A 12,621-nucleotide genomic window follows, 5' to 3' on the forward strand; every position below is an offset into this window, starting at 1 on the left:
TCACGTGGCCCTGTAGGGCCGCACACGCAGACCAAATTTATTAGCTTTGTCTGAGCCTCACTGTTTATTGTTCTGCTTAGTTTAAAAAATACCACCACCACAGACAAGTGATCACTCACAACTTTCTCCCCCTTCCTTGGTCAGATAAGAGGAGCACCTGAAATGGAGAGGATACAGCATCATGCCTTGCCTGCATTAATCCAAATAAAAAGGTATTCCCTTCCAAAATTACGCTTATTTGGGGGGGGGGGGGGATGTTAAAAGCTAGCATAACTCTTGTTAGAGAAAGTACAATTCTAAATTTAAAGAAATGCACTGCCATCTACTGCATATAAAAATCATTGCAGGAGTTTGTTTCTCCCTCTGGTATTATTTATAATCAAGCAATCAAATACCTTGAAGTATAAATGAATTTATATAATACGGTGCCACAAAGAACTGCTCATTTCGATTTTATAACCTTTCATTTTCTCAGCTGAAATTGTTTCATCTTCTCAATGTTCGTCTTTAAATTCTATTTTCCACAATCCTTTCATTGAATTAATTTTGGCAGTTACGTTTTTAACTGCATAAAACTTGTTCTTTAAGGATTCTTCTCTTTCTGTATACAATATTTTCTCATCTGGGGGTGTTAATCACATTTTATTTTTCTACTTCCTGCATTAGTTCTGTTCCCTTCGAGTGCCGCGCCGCGCCGCGCCGCCCCGCCCCCATTTGCTGATATGAAATCTGTTGCTTCAGGATTTCAAACGTCTGGCCCGCTTTGCTCTTTTCCTCACAAGTGCAGTCACCAGCGCACCTTTTGCGCTCAACACCTGCTTCCTGGGGACCCAGCCGGCATGCTAGCCTATGTGTGAAAGGGAATCTACTGGAAGGATAGTTATCTTAGAGAATCAAATGAAGGATTCACTTGCGCCCTTCCTTCTTGTGAAAAGAGCTAACAAGCATCGTTGCTAAATGAAAAGAAAGATGGGACAGGGTTTTCTTTGTGGGAGTGTGTGTATGCATATAACAGAAAAACTCAAACACTTAGAAGTGGAATTTATTATAGAATTGGGGATATCTTATAGGAAGATATATATATATATTTTTTTTTTTTTATCTATATCTATATACAGATCAGAGAAGGAAAACTCTGACTCCAAAAAACCTCCGCTGCCTTGCGGCATACCTCTTCAGGGGAAAGGCTAAGGGAGTAAACCCCGACAGAAAATCCGGAGCCGGAGTCCCTAAGGCGGTTTGACGTTGTAGTCAACACCGGCAACTCCTGCGGCGCACCTGAAGCCAAGCTGTATTGACTCCGTCTTTCCCTTGGACCCTTCAGCTGCGAAGAGAGGGGGGTTCTGCTGCATGGGCAACAGCAGACCCTCCATATCACCCTGCCCAGGCTCTGTAGCTTCAGCTTCACTGGAGAGGACACTCCAGCGTCATCGCAAGATGTCGATTCAACACGGGAGGAGACAGATACCGTGTCACTCCCGAGTCGGACTGCACAGCCATTCTCGGCGGTGCAGATAAGACTCTTAAGAAGCTACACCATCATCTCTCGAGACGGACGGCTGCCGACGATATAGGAAGAATCTAAAGATGAAAAACAGCTTTAAAAAGGACCTGCTTCTCTCAATGTATAGGCTTTATTTTTCTTTCTTAACAGATTGGATTAACTGCTAGTTAGCCCTCAGGAAAAGCAGAAAATGTAAGGAGTGGTTTGCTAGTGATCTTGAACATGCTATTTAATCTCCAATGTAAGATGAAGATTATAATGATTATATAAGCATATGAAATAATTCACTTTAATTATAAAATTTATTTAAATTATATATATACACATACATAAAGAGGGAGAATACATTTACTTATTACATACAAATTCTGCTTCTCAACTACAAAGTTACGTACACAGTGTAAACAGTGGTAAGAATTCCTAAAAAGTCACCATTCTATTTCTTTTTTTGATCCTAAGCCTCATAACTTTTCCCTCCCACAACTGGACTAGGTTTTACAATCCATAAGCACATTTACAGCATTTATTTCTCCCTAAAAAGGAACTCTAAAATGCTTTATTAAACCAATAGTATATCTAACACATACTGTTATCTTAGATCCAAGAACATACAATATTTGAGATAAGAAAAAGGTTTTTACCTATTTTCTTTTACTTTATCAACAATACTTTATTCCATATATATTGGGTTGGCCAAAAAGTTCATTTAGTTTTTTCTGTACAATGGCTCTAGTTGCTCTTAGTTGTCTTTATTTGAAATAATTTTGTTAGATTGTATTGTGACAGCTGTCATATCAGCATGCATTTTTTTAAAAAATCAAGTGGTGAATTTTTGTACAGGTATTTTACTTTATTTTTTTTTACTTTTTAAAGATTTTATTTAGTTTTAGAGAGCAGGGAAGGGAAGGAGAGAGGGAGAAAAACATCAGTGTGGTGCCTCTCACACGCTGCCTACTGGGGACCTGGCCCACAACCCAGGCATGTGCCCTGACGAGGAACTGAACTAGCAATCCTTTGGTTCCCAATCCACTGAGGCACACCAGCCAGGGCTGTGCAGTCATTTTAATATTGAAGATGGAAAAAAATATGCAACATTTTTAGAATGTAAAAACAAAACTGAAATGCAAGATTCGTGCAGTGTATAAAAAAGGTGCTATGACTGATCAAGCGTGTCAAAAGGGGTTCGGCAAGTGTCTCAGTACTACTGACATTGTGGCCAAATAAGTCTTTGCTGTGGGGCTGTCTTATGCATTGGAAGATGCTTAGCAGCACTCCGGGCCTCTACCCACTAGAAGCCAATAGCAGGAGATAGCCGACATATTCAAAATACCCAAATAAACGAAGTTATTGGTGAAAATGAAAAATGTGTCTTTTATTTTATGGAAAGAACTAAACAGACTTTTTGGCCAACCCAATACAACTCCCAGTCTTCCTATATTCCTACTGATCTTGAAATGGAAACCAGGTCATGTATTGAACATGGTCCCCGCTTTTCTTTTCCTTTTTTTTCTTTTTGTCAGAAGTCCATAGTCAAACACTGACAATGCATTTTTTAATTTGCCTCGGAGCACAATGTTCTGAATTAATCCCAGCCTCCCAGGTCTCATTCTGTGCAGCTAAGATACATACAGATGAAAAGTAAAAAATTAACTCAAGCATTTGTCTTCCTACCACATAACCACTTTAAATAATTTTGTTAGAGCTAAGTGAATCAGAAATAGTCCCAATTTGTCTTTCCTTTAAAAAGCAGCCCTTGTTTCTATGTGTTTGAAAACCTACCCTTGCAGTTGCAACAGGGCACTCAGGAATGAATGACTGACAATGATGATGTATGTAGAAATGTGACAAACTTTTCTTTCAAATAAACATATGCTCAAGTTCTGGATTTAAGGAATTATATTGGGAGGTCACATCTGTCTTACTACTGTATTCCAAGCACCTATCAGAGTGCCTGGTACATAGCAGGTACTTAACATACAGTATTAAATGCACAGATGAAAACATGGTAGGAGTGAAAAATTAGTGTATTCAACTACAAGCTGACTCAAAGGTTACTATTGTCCACTTCAGCTTTGGGGACAACTGCACTAAAAATGCTAAAAGAAAATGACAGAACAATATACAAATTCTTGCAGGAATGATAATTTTTGCGTATCTACCAAAAGATCATTATCACATATTAAATATGAAATACACAGATAATTCTAAAATTATCATTTCCATTTTAAAGTTAAACGTAAGCCTTGAGACAGAAAAGACTGATCCACGCATGGCAGCTACCCCAATACTCCTGTCTCGGTTGAGGTGCCTTATATAGTACAATAGGTATACAAGAGCTTTTGAGCCATTCTAATATTTCCGCTGCTCTGATAAATGAGAGACAGGTTGTAGGCAATATCTCTTCGTAAGTCTACCTGGTCAACTTCTATACCCTAGGGGGAGAAATACACCAATGAGTTACATTTCAAACTGACAACCAGGACAATTTTATGGTAAATAAACAATTTTGTAAGTATTGAAAAAGCCATTAAAATTCATAATACTAAAAAAAAATTATAAAATTATACACCTACCTTAGATTTAAATTTTTATCAGATACTGCTGTTTCAGTTAACCATTATAGTGACTATCATCAAATATTTTTTAATGTCTAACCAATAAGTCGAAGAAAAAGTCTCACCCACAAACCATGGCAGAATAAACTCCACATGAGTTAAGGATTTAAGAGTAAAACAATGAAACCATTAAAGAAAAAAGTAGTTGAATAATATGATAATATAATCTTGGATAGATAAGGCCCTTCTAAGTATAATAGCAAAAGTAAAAACTATAAAGGAAAAGATTAATAGACATGACTTCATAAAAAACATAAAACTGCTGCAAGTACAGAAATAAATTATAACAAAATGACCAGATGCAGGGAAAAATACCTGTACTATATAAGAGGAATGTGGGGATTATGATTGTAAGTTTAAAAAATTAACATTAAAAACACTTTTCTTCAGAAATTAAAATAAAAATTAGACTTTAAACACAGATTATCATAGTATTCATAGCAGTTTACCCTGTATTATATCATCTTAAAAATAAAATAAATACATTAATACTGGTCTTTCATCTTTAGAAAGAAATGATAGTTACACTTGAACTTGAAAATGAACAAGGACTATATTACTCAATATTCAGGCTTCCTGTCTACCAGCTCATACCTGTAAACCACACGGGCTACATTAGGATAATTTAAATGGTCACACTCATAAGTCATATGTCCATGTGACTGCTGATCAAGAATAAAGCCAGGCCCTGGCAGGTGTAGCTCAGTGTACTGAGCACTGTCCAACAAACCCAAAGGTCACCAGTTCGATGCCCAGTCAGGGCACATGCCTGGGTTGTGGGCCACGTCCCAAGTTGGGGGTGTGCAAGAGGCAACTGATTGATGTATCTCTAGCACATTAATGTTCTTCTCCATCTCTTTCTCCCCTCCTTCCCTTCTCTCTAAACATAAATAAATATTTTTTTAAAAAAGGAATAAAGTCAAGATGCCAAAGACTGACTTATTGTTGAACATAATTACATATTTCACTGTCTGGACCAAAACACTGAGCTAACTGCACTTATTTCTCATGTGAAGTGAAGTGACTTCTCAGTTTTCTAAATCATACAATACCTCTATCACCAGGGGAGGGAGCTCCAGGGCCTTCTGATAATAATGAATTGCAAGATGAATCAGCCCCAGCTGGTGAAGGCCACGGCCCAAATTGTAGAATGATTCCTGGCAAGGCCCACGTAGACTGAGGTACCGATTAAGAAAGGAAAAGCCCTACCAAAAAGAAAAAGACAAATATTTTAATATTTCACTAATTTCACAAATATGAACCACTATATGTGCCAGATGTGGGAATACAAATATTAAGATGCACAGCCCCACCCGAAAAGAACATGTCGGTACTGTGGTGTCATGGCACAGTGTAGTCCAGAGCTCTTCTGAAGGTGTAAATGAAGAATTCTTTTTTAAGCTTAGGACAGAAATATTCACAGAAATGTTACAACTAGCTGTCAAAGATCCATAGCCTATAAGAACACAGGAGGTAGGTATAGATGGGCCTCAAATTGGCTTTTGTGGCATTAGAGGCCAGTAAACTTTTAAACTTTTTGATTTGAAATACATATCTAAAAGCTTGAGCAAAACATAAAATCTGAGTCCTTAAAATGGTACTTTAAAAAGCTTATCCTCAGGAGCAAACACACTTAAGTAAACTTAACCTTTTTCAGTAAGTGGTACCTTCTGTAAGTTACTTCTCAGGACCTTAATAACCTTTTCTTTTTTATTAAAAAAAAAATTTCTTATTGTATTTTTTTCATTACCATTTGTCCCCCTTATACCCCCTCTCCCTGCAGTCACCGTACTGTTGTCTGTGTAGGACCTTGATAACCTCTTAACCCAAAAAACTTGTTTTTCTCCCCCCTGAAAGCTTCTGACTCAAAAGGTTTTAGGAGAAACGGGCAGTTTTGGAGCAAAGCTGTCATCACACAGGCCCACGTGTTTTGCTTTGCCCTGTTCACTTTCCCCCTTCATGCAGCTGCACCTTCCATCACCCACCGTAAGTTACAACCTGCAGAAGAGCAGGTGTTCTATGAATTAAATAAATAATTACTGAGAATTAAGAGGAAATCAACTGAATTGTGAGAATAGAATTTAAAATGCAATTATTCCCTGAGTGATCTGCTGTAAAATAAATGGTCACAAACGTCCCTTCATAAGTAAATAAATAATATAAATTAATGAATTCTTTAGAATGCATTTTAAGGACAAAAACAGTTATGTTCAAAAACAAATCAGACTTCCAGCCAAGATGGAGGCCTAGACTGACACGCCCCATCTCCCTCCACAACTAAGAAGGAATACAGCTACCGCATAATCAAAAATAACCAGAAGTTCCAGAAAATAAAGCTACATGGAAGTCCAATGTATGAAGTTATAAACAAGTGGTGCTCATCCAGACAGGTAGGAGGGGCGAAGCCAGGGAGGAGAGATGAAGCTGTGCTGCTGGCGGCAGCTGCAGCGACAAGCAGTGGGACTGGGATAAGCAGACACCCGTATTTAAGGGGAGGTGAGAAACGCCAGGGGGAGCACCCCCAGCCGCAGTCCAGACCCATCAGCTCGTGATTCCAACGCCGGGGAAGGCAGACCCCATTGCCTCAGAGAGTGAGGCCCAGAGGGTGTGGGGATGGAGGAGGAAGCTCCCGGTCTCTCAGCGGAGAGAGAACGGCATCCATCTTGGTCCCCAGCCCCCACACAAAGCACTACAGTGTGGTGAGAAGGGTCACCAGGTTGTGACGAGTGCACAGGGCTCCAGCCCCTACAGCACAGGAGGTGTGACAGCCCCACCCAAGAAGGAAAGGTAAACCAACCTGTCAGGATGGCAGAAATAATGACAGAGATCCCAAGCACACAGCTGACCAGAAAGAAAATACATAAATTAACAGATGAACAGATAGATAATCTTTCTGAGACTCAGTTCAGAGTTATAGTTATAAGGCAGCTTACAGAAGTAACAGTGGGACTTAAGACGGGGAAGGAATGAAGGCTAGTCCTTATGAAATGAACGAAAACACATACGAAACAAGTGGTGAGGGAAGGAAAACCAGGGACCAAATTAACAAATCAGAACACAGGGAAAGAACAAACAGTCAACCAGTGCAGAAAGAGGAAACAAGAAGTAAGGAAAATGAGCAGAAGCTCAGAAACCTCTGGGACAGCTATAAGCGGGCCAACATCCGAATTATAGGGTTGACAGAAGGTGAAGAAGAACTAGAAATTGAAAAATTATGTGAAAAAATAATGAAACAGAACTTCCCTAACTTGGGGAAGGAAATAGACTTTTAGGTCCAGGAAGCAGAGAGAGTTCCAGATAAACTGGACCCAGCGAGAACCACACCAAGACACATTATAATCAAAATGTCAAAAATTAAAGATAGAATCTTAAAAGCAGCAAGAGGGAAGAAGAGAATTACATACAAAGGGGTCCCAATTAGACTATCAGCTGATTTCTCAAAGGAGACCCTGCAGGCAAGAAGGGACTGGCAAGAAATATTCAAAGTAATGAAAAGCAAAAACCTGCAACCATGATTACTCTATCCAGCGAAGCTGTCATTCAGAATAGAAGGGCAGAGAAAGTACTTCCAGGACAAAGTAAAACTGAAGGAGTTCATCAGATCCAAACCACTGTTATATGAGATGTTAAAGGGACTTGTTTAGGAGAAAGAGGATCAAAACTATGAACATTAAAATGAAAACTGTATCACAACAACCAACAACAGAAGCTGGGAATTGAAACAAAGGCAAACTAAGTAGGCAACGAGAGTGGGAAAAGAATTATAGGTATGGGGAACATATTGGGGGGAGGTCAGCGGAGAGAAGGAAGAGGGGAAAGGGAGGAAGATGAGGCAGGAATTAAGAAGCACAGTAGGAGGGAGTGGAGTAGAAAGGAAGATGTTGAAAAGAACTATATGCACAACCAATGGGTATGGACTAAGGTGGGGGCACAACTGGAAGGAGGGAGGTGACTGGGTGGAGGGGAACAGAGGGAAAAGAAATTGAGACAACTGTAACAGAATAATCAATAAAACATATTTTAAAAAATCATACTTCTGTATAATGAAAGAACCCATTTGTGATGTGAATATGACCTCTACTCCCCTGAAAAGCAGGACTGTTAAGTAACAGAAGACAAAGTATTAATTTCAGAGAAATATCAAATCTTCATATATTAAAGTGACAAATTCAAAGATAAAAATCTAAGAAAGAAGAAACAGTAATACAGTACCAGATGAATCATTGCGACCCAAATTAACTTGAAGGTCTTCTGATACAATTAAAAAACAAACGTTACCTGCTGTATTTTAAGAAATGTTTAACAAGTTTAGGAGGATAGTCTTGACAACCAGAAAACTATTCAAATATTTAGTGATTAAAAAGCTAGGTAATATGGGTGTCCACATTATTTCTTAGTCTACGAATCATCAAATATAAAAACAACAAAAAATGACAAAAACATTGAAATGGAAAAGAGAAATTTTTTTTTTACATTAACTATGTTACATTTCGAACATTTTTTATCACATCAATCACTAAAGACCCCAGGTACATACTCTCTATATAATATTAAATAAAGGTAAAAGTAAAGAAACATGAAAGATTTTACTTTTACAGAATGTATATAAAGATAGGAAAGATAGTAAAATATATAAAATTAGCTTTTTTAGTAAGACGAATAAAAGCTACAGTCCTATAGCATGAAAATATATTCATGAGAAATTAAAACAATTTAAGAATCATGCTATTTACAAGACTTCCTTCAAAAGTATTTTTTTCAATGCGAACTGTTTAACCTACATAAGAGATTAGTACAACAGAATCCCATCTATCCATTGCCTTTCGTTTCACCTCTCTCCAACCATTTAAAACTTACAATTAAACTATGGAAGCGTTTTGTACTCAATGTCATTGATGGGTAACAACTTGAAGCAAAACTTTATACAATGAAACCAGTTTTACCATTGGCTAATTGATGAGTCCGTTCCTACAGCATCTTATCAGCATTATAATGAAAGGACACTGAATGAAACATTAGTCAAGGGCCTGCTATACATGAATTTTTATGCTACCAGGCCTAAAAACTACATAATTTAACAATGAGTTAATTCATCAATATTTCCTAACAGTTTTTACCTACCAACTTGATAAGCTTCTGCCTGTGTGCTCAGTCACTCTACCCCCTGTTCCTGGCACAATGGCTGGTCACTGCATATTTGTTTAATTTATAAATAATCCTACGTTACATAATACAGCAAAAATATCCACTAAGATTATTATGGAAATTTTTAAGTATAAGTAAAAACATTATAATGAACCCCAATACCCAGTTTTAACAACTATCATCCTTTTAATTTAGGCTTTCTTTTAAACCATTTTATTTTAAAAAAGAAAAATCTTTTTCTAAATCCTGCTACCCAACTCAGCCAACATTTTCTTTCCTTCCCTAACTACTCAAAAACATGTCTATACATGCATCAAATGTATACATATAAAAAGTGCAGTCATAAAAAACAAAAGCATTGAAAATACAGTGGTGAGCAAGACAGACAAGATCTCTGATTTTGGATCGTATATTCTTATTAAAGAAGACAAAGTCCAAAAAGAGTAAAAAAGAGAACAAAAAGGTAATTCCAAATTGATGTAAGAAACAAGAAAACTTTAAAAGAACAATCTGTTGGTGATAACGTAAAGAAAACAGTAACACAGTCAAATATTCATACGTATTGTATATATATTATATTCTTAAAGACTAATTTAAAATATATTAATCTTTAGGACCTAGAAGGCAGGAGGGCTTAGGGGTTTCAGATTATGAGGTCTGCCCGGACTTCCCCCAGAGTCCACCTGTATCCTCTCCCCACAGGATCTGGCTGGGGACCCTTTGCTACACGGCTGCACAAGGCTGAGTCACGAGTACCTGTAGGTGCTGAGGCCATGAGTGCTGAACAGAAGGGCAGGTGTTGGGATTCCCAACATGTGTACCAAGCAGGTATTCCTTTTGAAGCAGGGGAGCAAACATTAAGTAAATTCATTTTTAAAGAATATACAATCAAGTAATGAGAAATCCAAATTAATTACCTGCACAACAAGAGCGTGTCTCCGTAACACATATTTCTGAGATGCCATGTGAATAAAGGTCAGGCCTATACAGAGGCTGTAGAGAGGTTCGTGGGGGTGGGTGCGAAAGGCTTGCACATACTGGCCTGAAGAGTGAGCAGTGACAACAGATGGTGTGACAAGAGCACAGCTCCTTGTTTCTCCAACACTTTTTCTAATACATTTTAAGGCTAAACAAACACTACTGATAGTAAACACATGCAAGGTGTACATTTCAAAGTTTCAACCAGATGCAAATTTCAGTTTTAAAATAGTGTATAACATGTAACAAAATTAGAAGGATTTACCCATGAATGTATACTGACCATGAATATTAAACATGAATAACTAAAAATAATTCTTTTACGCACAACTAGATATATTTGTGTAGCGCAGTACTTCCAAAACAAGCAATTTATCAATTGTGATCACAAATCTATCTTAGAACCTTAAATCTATTTTAAAAGCAATGAAGGAATGCCTTTTGATGAATTCTTTTATAAAATTATAAAGTCAAGTGTAATGGATCACGGAGGTGCAAAAAAATATATTTTTTTTTTAGATAATTGATATTGTTTTTCTAAATACAGCAACTACTTTGGTTTTCCTCAAAAAGACAAATGTATTGAATAATAAAATAAAATTTGAGTTTTGTGAATTCCACATATTCCACATGTACAATCACATCATGTCAAAAGCTCACCAACATGAAATGGGGAAATTTAAGCAAATTTTTCTTACAAAAGGATGACCTATAATTTATCATATGTGTGTCCATGTGAGAGAGTACACACACACACACACACACACACATGCACACACACACACTTCTAATCCTTCTGGCTTCCATTGCAGGAAGAATGGCATCATAAAATCTCTGTGGCAGCATTGGTGGTAGACTGCCAATTTGGACATTCTATTTTTACCTTCTCTAAGTTTCTAAATATAGAAAAATTGAATTAACCTCTTTTATATCTTCTTAGTATTAAACTAACAATTCCAAAAAGCACACACAGTGGAGGAGTTTCAACATCTAATGTTCAAAGTTACTGGCTCAACAATTATAATAACACCAGCCACACAAAGAAACATGAAGTATTAAAATCACCAAACCAGTATATTCAGAAGTGCACTTGGCAATGCAGGCTTTGAGGCAGCAGGAGATACATGCCTCATTTTAATTTTAAACCTTTGGTTAGGTATTTTTCTACTTGCTTTCTTCTGCTTCCTGGGTTTAATTAGAATTAGTAAGCACTATGTAAATAAATATTGATATAAAGACTTTCCTCCCAAAGGGTTAAACTATCAGCAAATCTTAAATCCTTTTTTGTACTATAGCAAATTAGAATCAGGTAGCAAAACATCCATAATTTACAGAGCTTGATTCCTGCCTGCAAACCTCTGAAATGGATTACTGAAGACGTTGTCTGTGAGAACTTCAGGGGCAATGGAAAAAGGCATTCACTAGGAAACAGCAAGGTTTCACTAAGAGTAAGTTATGCAAAACACGATGTCCTTTTGAACAGGCTTATATTAATGGTGGTTTATGACAATGCTTTTAGACAGCACTAGGGTTCCCTTTTCTCCACATCCTTGCCAGCACTTGTTGTTTGTTGATGTATTAATGATGGCCATTCTGAAAGAAGTGAGATGATATCTCATTGTGGTTTTAATTTGCATCTCTCTAACGGCTAGTGATGTTGAGCATTCTTTCATATGCCTATGGGCCCTCTGTATGTCCTCCCTGGAGAAGTGTCTGTTCAGGTCCTTTGCCTATTTTTTAATTAGATTCTCTTTCTTCCTGGTGTTTAGTCATATAAGTTCTTTACATATTTTGGAGATTAAACCCTTGTTCGAGGTATCACGGGCAAATATGTTTTCCCATATGGTTGGTTCCCTTTTCATCTTGCTGATGTTTTCTTTAGCCAAGCAGAAACTCTTTAGTTTGATGTAGTCCCATTTGTTTATCCTTTCTTTTATTTCTCCTGCCTTAGGAGATGTATTGGCTAAAATATTGCTAGGTGGGATGTCTGAAATTTTACTGCCCATGTTTTCCTCTAGGACTTTTACAGTGTCACCACTTACATTTAAGTCTTTGATGCATCTTGAGTTGATTCTGGTGTATGGTGTAAGTTGGTGATCTAGTTTCATTTTTTTGCATGTCCCTGTCCAGATCGCCCAACACCATTTGCTGAAGAGGCTGTTTTTAGTTCATTGTATGCTCCCGCCCCCTCTGTCAAATATTAGTTGATCATATAGACCTGGGTTTATTTCTGGGCTCTCTATTCCATTCCATTGATCTACATGTCTGTTCTTATGCCAGTCCCAGACTGTTTCGATTACAGTGGCCTTATAATATAGTTTGATATCAGAAAACCAAGGAAAAATTCTTGTACAACAAATGAACACATTTTAGAGATGC

The 12,621-nt window shown here is 37.4% G+C and overlaps 1 long non-coding RNA gene across 1 annotated transcript; it reads right to left on the minus strand.

Annotated features, from left to right (window-relative positions):
- Positions 1-1,787: 1,787 nt before the first annotated feature.
- Positions 1,788-10,301, minus strand: LOC150022444 (uncharacterized). The gene is made up of 3 exons (XR_016509603.1): positions 10,182-10,301; positions 5,172-5,324; positions 1,788-3,936 (listed from the first exon to the last, which is right to left on the minus strand). It is a non-coding gene; the product is annotated as an uncharacterized LOC150022444 (long non-coding RNA).
- Between the last annotated feature and the right edge of the window lie 2,320 nt (positions 10,302-12,621).

The sequence above is a fragment of the Furipterus horrens genome, unplaced genomic scaffold (assembly GCF_987537825.1).
Source record: "Furipterus horrens unplaced genomic scaffold, mFurHor1.1.pri manual_scaffold_1, whole genome shotgun sequence".
In the NCBI taxonomy this organism is placed as follows: Eukaryota; Metazoa; Chordata; class Mammalia; order Chiroptera; family Furipteridae; genus Furipterus; species Furipterus horrens.